Source organism: Mytilus galloprovincialis, chromosome 8 (assembly GCF_965363235.1).
Source record: "Mytilus galloprovincialis chromosome 8, xbMytGall1.hap1.1, whole genome shotgun sequence".
Classification (NCBI taxonomy): Eukaryota; Metazoa; Mollusca; class Bivalvia; order Mytilida; family Mytilidae; genus Mytilus; species Mytilus galloprovincialis.
In genome coordinates, this window is record NC_134845.1 from 48442585 (window position 1) to 48450574 (window position 7990).

Here is a 7990-nt window from a genome sequence, read left to right on the forward strand (position 1 = left end):
AGAAAAAAATGAAACATTATTTACATAATATTTTATCATCTATTATGTGTAATACACCATATAGTTTCTTCGGAAAATTCTGGTCATGGGCGCAGTCCGATATGGACTCCAGATCACTTTGTGCCGCTAGTTAAAGCTAGCCACAATATATCTGTTATTGATATAGACAGTATGCATGACTTTCCTAATTTAGATAGCACAAGAAACATGAGAAATGAATCAAATGTGTGTCCAACATTTTAATTAGACATAACTGCTCGTATATTTAAAAAAAAACAACATTAAATACAAATTTCTTTATATCTAATAAAAAAAAATGTTTTCTTGTCGCTAAATAGTCTTCTTGTCGCTTGTTGTCGCTAAAATAATTCTTGTTGTCGCTTCTTGTCGCTTGTTGTCGCTTCTTGACGCTTGTTGTCGCTAATTAGTGAGACCCGAAACGAAAGGTAAATGTTAAGAGTACAGAAGTACGTTGTTTATAGTTTATGCAACACAATAGTATCTAATAATTCCTGATGACCTAAAACGATAAAATTCAAAAAGAATTAATGTACATTATACAAATTAACACTGTGTAAGAGAGTCTAGATGGGTTTAAAGATACAGAAAAGAGAATAATGGCCATCAATAAAGAACAGACTAAAATAGACAAAATATAAATAAAGAATTTAAACATTTCAATTTTTGTGTGTGTATTATCTACATTTTCTATAAAGATGTACTTTTTTAAATTGAAAGGGGCACTAGCTGCAAATTCATGTTCAGCGATTTTAGTCTTTAGTAAGTGTCCCAAATGACACTGTAAACACTTGTGTACGTTTCCTCTTTTGTAGTTTCTTCACATATGTAATGTTCACTCATGTACTTAATTGAAATTGTGGCTGCTGCTTAAAAAATTTTGACTTAATTTTGATATAGATTTATAGTGTTTTTTGCTGTATAGTGTTTTTGAATCTACCAGACTCCTTTAAATAATTTTCCAGATGGCACAATATCTCATTTCGATTGTCTCTATTAATTTCTTCTTCATCGATTCCTAATAAGGTGTCTAAATCCATGTGTATATTTCCTGTAATGAAGTAAATAGATGTTCTCATCCTCTCTCTAGCCTCCTCATAGTTAGAACAATGTAAAAGGTAGTGTTCTACAGTTTCTGGCTCTCCACAGGAACAGTTGTTGTATGATGATGGTATAATTTTGGATTTATAATCATTTAGATCACAATAACCTGTTCTCAAACTAGAAGTAATTGAAAACGACCATTTGGATGGTAAATCTTTTGGTATTTTCTGACAGACTTTTTGATGATAGTTGTAATAATTTCTGCCACGTTGACTTGATTCCCATTGGTTTTGCCATTTTCTTAAAACACTTTCTCTTGCTGCACGTTTTATATCCTGCCTGGTTACTTCTGATGGTTCTTCTATTTTTTCAGCTTCTTTAGCTCCTTTTTTGGCCAGTGAATCAGCAATGTCATTTCCTTGGATATCAGCATGACCAGGTGTCCATTCAAAATTTAATGGAATTCCATTCATCTTTAATACTTTCATGTTTTTCTTAATTTCTCTTATGACTTTGATGTAATTCTCTGATTTCCAGTTTAAAGTTAAAATTCCAATTGAGGTCTGACTATCTGAAAAAAAGTGTAATTGAGTCTGTGTTTTGTCTGTTTTCTGATATTAAAAAGTGGTCAACAACAAGTTTAATGGCGATCAGTTCTCCTAGTAGTATTGATCCTTTTTTGGATACAGCTTTACTAATTTCAATTTGTGGTTGATTATTTGATGGAAAGATGACAGCACCTGCTCCTACAGGGCCAGGACTACCAAGACAAATTCAAATTCTCATATGTAAAACATTTATCCAAATAATTAAGTCTAAAAAAAAACAATTTACAGGGCATGCATGGTCTCGGTAATATGTAGCTTTGTTTCATGTGTATTTTAGCCTAATCTAATTAACTATCGAGTTGACAACCGTAAACCTCCCGGCAATGCCAATATAATTAAGGGACATAAACATAAATATAAATAGATTAGGTGAAATCGTGCAATTGGATATTTCTAGGTCTATTTGATTTTATATTGTAGATTAAAAATATATATTAATCATCGTTTTTACCTGTATAAGAATGATTTTTTAGTGGATCGAATCTGTCAATCAAATGATATACCTTTGTTTCACTTTTGATGTTGACATTCTTTTCCTTTAAATAACTGATCATGCACGATTCATGCGTTTTCCATCTCTAGCTAAGCGGGTTTAACTGAAGTTCACATGAATATGGATTCAATGAGGTCGAGTTTTCACTTGCAAGTGAATAATTCATCATCAATGTTTCTTACTTTAATTTGACAAAATTGAACCATACTTGCTGCTACAAGCGAATTATTATTTCACTATTTTACTTTAATAAATGATTGAACAAAAAATAAAATCATAAAGGGGGAAGGGCATTGACTGCTGGCCTGAGAAGGGAAACTCTCCAGTCATGTTTCAGTGTTTCTCTATATCATAAATCAAATTTTTCCCACAAGGGGGTGGGGTAACGTTTTGTTACCTATACTTTTTACAAAAAAAAACTCACTTTACAGAAAAAGCCCAAGTCAAAAACCTTAGCCGGTGTTTCCTTTAAGCTAAAAACCAAAATCCCGAAAATACTGAACTCCGAGGAAAATTCAAAAAGGAAAGTTCCTTATCAAATGGCAAAATCAAAACCTCAAACACATCGAACGAATGGATAACCAATCTATATGTTGTGAAAATAAAATCAAATAAAGAATAAGTTACATTTCTACATTTGGAGGAAACTAACGTTTCCCAAAAAGCACCATTTTCAGTAAAGGGGCTTTGACTCTTACTTCTTGCCTATTGAGTCCCAGATCGATTTATATAGTTATCACACTTTTTTTTCTGTATCTTCCATCTGTACATGTTTCCTTTAAATCAGGTAATGGAATCTGATTACTATCTGGTAACTATTTTCCCAATGATTTCTATCTTGTAAGAAACAGCGATCTTGGACTTTGTCCTATTGACAAAATAATCAGCAAGCATATCTTTCCTTTTATATAGCGTCTACCTGTACATTTCGAATTGGTTAGCCCCACGGGGGGGGTCTCTTCCTATATAAAGGTATATACATATGTGCCGCTGGAATGGGTCCCTTTTTTGATCCGTCAAATATATCAATGGGGTGCAATTTTACCGGGGAAATATATCAATAGGTAGTAATTGACCGATTGTATATGCATATAGGTACTATTTGAGCTGATAAATATATGAATGGGTTATGATTTCGCTGTGAAATATATGTATTGGTAGGGATTTCACAATTATTCAATATATGAATGGGGGTGTTTTTAAAATCCCAGCTGCACACCTGTACCCAAAATCCCATGTTGAGACCCCCCCCCCCCCCCGTGGTTAGCCCCCAGAGTAAGAGACAGGGGCCAGCCATTTTGAAAAGGGGGGGTAACCCAGGATAAAAGAGGGAGGAGGTTCCAACTATATGTCCCCATTCAAATGCATTAATCGTAAAAAAAGGGTGTTCCAACCCCAGACCCCTTGGATCCGCCACAGAGAGACGTCTTTAAACGCATCTCCCATAGACATTGACTAAAAAAATCGATAGTTATCACCTTCTTCCATAAGCCTTCTATTCCAATCCAGCAGGGGAAACTAAGCTAACATCAGGATATATTTTAGAAACTTGCAACAGTAACAGTGACCTTGAACTTTGTCACTATTGACCTCTAAAGTTGAAAGACGTTTTCAAATTCCCTATATATTTTCATTAACTCTAAATTAGAAAGCTATCACCATCTTCATTATACTGAGCTTCCATCTGCAGAAGCCCCATTCCAATTTAATAAGCAAGGTGAACTAAATAAACATCTGAATTTTTCCCATTAATGGTTCTATTACAAGTAAGAATGACATAATTGAACTTTGTCCTATTGATTCCAAAAACCAATCAAGCGTCTTTCTGTATCATGTATCGTCTATCTGTATAAATTTCTTTCCATCATGCCAGGAAAACTCAAGAAACAAGCAGGAAACCAGTAATAAAGTACAATTGTTTATTAAGGAAACTACATTAAGTAACGTTACAATGACCTTGATCTTTGACCTAAAACTATTTCCTCAAACTAGTATCTTCCATTGACTCTAGAATCGATAGCTATCACGATCTTTCGTTTTAATCAAGCAAGGGGAATTTTAGTTACCATCTGGATTCCCTCCACTCAAAATCTTCTGTTTAAAGTAAAAATGACCTTGAACGTTGACTTTTTGACTTCAAAATCTATCTATTTCCCTTTTCCAATATCAGCCATCCATCTCTCCGTGTGACGAAGTCATTAATAGGATAAATATATTTTATTATGTAATTACAAATTCAAGAAAGATTCTAAAGTTCAAATGTTTTCGAATGTTCACAAACTGTCTTTAAAGTTAAATTGTTCGAATGGTCAATATCTCACACGGGCACGTGATCGTATAGTGATATAACTGTTCGTTCATGTTAGAGTACTTCGGATAATAAGCGCATGAGTTCCAGCCTACCCACGAGGTGGGGGAGACCTTGGCGGAATCTCCGGTACCAATCTCTTGTACCAATCTGTCCCCCTGTCCAAGTCCAAAGCTGGATCTTATATAGTCCAGTGGTCCATAAACATCGGCCCATAGCTGATGGCCGGTTACGTATTAGTCTGGGTGTTGAATAATTCTAGTCTGTAGTTAATTGTCAACCTATACAATTAACCCGCAGGATACATGTTATTTCACAGTATACATGGTCATTTATTGGCTGCAGGTTATATGTTTGTAATATTCGTACAGATCGTTATTTAGTGTCCAAAGAGTACATTTCATTGAATGTTCGGTTATGCTGTAATCAATTCCTTTTTAATGAATTTCCTAATTAATACTCCAGTAATAATAATAATAATTAATGATATGAAACACAATTGTGTTACATCCGTTCACTAAAACGTATAAAATGATATCTGATCAGGCACTCAAATCATACCACACCACCTCATTTTATAAGGAAACTAAAGGAACACTCTTATAACCTTTTGCAAATAATCTATTGAACCCAACTTTGATAGGTGTCTTCCAATTCCCTATATCTTATATGGAGTTCAAAATCTATATAGCTATCATCGTCTTCTTGACATCTTCTATCTGTTATGATCAATCCCTATCAAGTATTGGTAACGATTTTTTACAAGAGCTCCAGTCTCTTTATGACTGTAACAGTGACCTTGATCTGTTTCCTGTTGACTCAAAAATCAGTATGTGTTTTCATACCATTCATTGGTAAGTTTCATTTCGATCAAGCACTCGAGAAGCAATCTGGAAACCATATTAACAATATTCTATTTTTAGTAAATGTGACCTTGAACAATGACCTATGGACCCTCAAATTAATAGGCATGTAATGACCTACATTTGAATTGAAACGTTTACAGATAAAAACAAAGGAAAGGAGGAAAAGCCTAATGATTTTGAGTTCAACAGGTCAAAATTCAAGGTCACCAAAACAAAAATTTTATTGTTGTGACAATTGATTTTTGGACCTAGAGTTTCCTTTGCCTGATTGGAAAGAAAATTTAACAAATCAGGTAGATTGCATAACAATTTTGATAACAAAACTGACTGAGATCCTCCAAATGACAAAATGACATTTCTGCATCAACATTTGATTACTTCAATGTAATTTGAATTGTTAGGAAAAACATGTTATATCACAAAGATTTTCACAAAATATTGTATTGGCTTAATGAACATCTGTCTGTATGTTTTCTTTCTATGACAAGTTAGTTGTATTATAATTTTTCAACTTCTGTTACAATAAATAAAATGTTTGGGAGAATGAGACAACCAACCAATAATACAAAACTGTTAACACAGAGATATTTTTTGCTATTTTGTTACTTTGATAATGAATGCAATTGTTGAAATTAAAATAGCAATGCTTTAACATGTAAGTTATTTAAAATATTTGAAGTTATTGAACCATGACTGAAGGTACAAGGCCAAACAATCTCCATGGAAATGTGTGATTGTTTAAACAACTGCATACCAAATATCATTGACCTATTGTAAGTGGTTCCTATTAAAACTACCTATTCAAATACTCAAACATTGGCACTCACACCACATCTTCCTTTATCTATGTAAACTAAGCAAAAGTTCCAAAGTATATAGACCATGACTGATCATGACTGAAAAGGGGAGGGGGCAAATAATATCCATTGAAATGATATGTGTCAATGCTACAATAATACAACTACATACCAAACATCATTGACCTACCACTAGTATTTCCCCATAAAATGACCTTATCACTAACTTATACATGTAATTATAAACTATGCAAAAATTTCAACTTTAATAGACCATGATTGAGAGGTCAGGGCCAAATAGTCTACATGAAAATGAGATGTGTCAATCCTAATACAACTGTATACATATGGTCAGGTGTACAATAAAAGCATGTCTATACATTTTGTGAAACTCTTAATTGTCTCAGTGACAAACAGTTGAATATTTTTCTATGATAAATCTACCATCTATGCCTTATTCAACAAATGCCAAATGATATCAAGATGTGACATATTACAACCACAGACAAAGATACTATCATAAGACAGGCACATACATCAGTGCATGAGTAGCTGGATTAATCTTAAGATTTCATTTTTCATATTTTTAATTTAGCAGCAGAAGGCAATAATGTCTGTACAAAAAAGACTAGAAAATTTGTATGAATTAGTAAAATTTTTACAACATTTTTTGGAGAAAAACAAGAAAACTATTGCTATCACTTTATTAAAATCAAGGATGAACTGTACAATAACAGTAACAATATTGTTCATGTTGTTTGTGACCTTTTACAAGTATGCTGAATCAATTAACATGAATAATACACAAATCAAATATGAATATTGCACCAGATTTAATTATACAATAAAATGCCTCATATAAATGGTGGTACAAAATGTATTATTTATAATGACTACTTCACCCAAAAAGTAGCATCATAGACTAAAAAGGATAGAATTAAATACAGTGATCCTGGTGATGTCTTCATTTTTCTTTCACTGTTAAAGTGTTTATGTATGAGGGTCTAGATGGAGAAGGGTCTTCATTTTTGTATTTTAACAAAAATTTGGCCATGTTCCTTTATGTTTTATTTATTTTGCTAATCATCCTTTGTCTTTTAATATATTTTAGCACCAAATATAAAAAAAGAAGATGTGGTATGATTGCCAATGAGACAACTGTCCACAAGAGACCAAAATGACAAAGACATTTACAACTATAGGTCACCGTACGGCCTTCAACAATGAGCAAAGTATGCTCTTTTCATCATAATTTTGGTCCATTTGTCTCTATTCTTTATTTTTTTAAACCATTGTTTTAACTCTTTTTTCCATTATTTTCTATTCTGTGTACCCTGTCCAGACCCTCATTTGAATTCTTACTTAAATGATATGGCGACCATTTTTAATGATGATATCAAATTATAACAAATCATAGGCATGTTTTTGTTTCCTTCAAGGGTAATGCTTATGTAATAAAATGGATTCATACAAAACAATAAGTTAGTGAAAATGGCAGTGCATTTACAGATTTTTCACATTTTCAATGTTTCAAAATGACAAAACCTCTGAAAAATTATTTATCTGTCACTCAAGATTATACTTTTGATTTTTTACGTTTTCTTTATTTTGCAATAACAAATTTCAATGCTTACAAGAAAATTCCACACATGTTTCTTAAAAACTCCCATACAAAGTTTTCTATGGGCATTTGTTTTCAGACCTACACATAACATGTAATTATAGTAAAGCTTTTACATGAATTTAGTATAATCCATCAAATATGGCACTCAACTGCTTTTTACACAGTATCACTAAAGGGACATACCTTCATGTAAAGTTTTCATTAGCACTTATTTGTAATGTCAATGAAGATA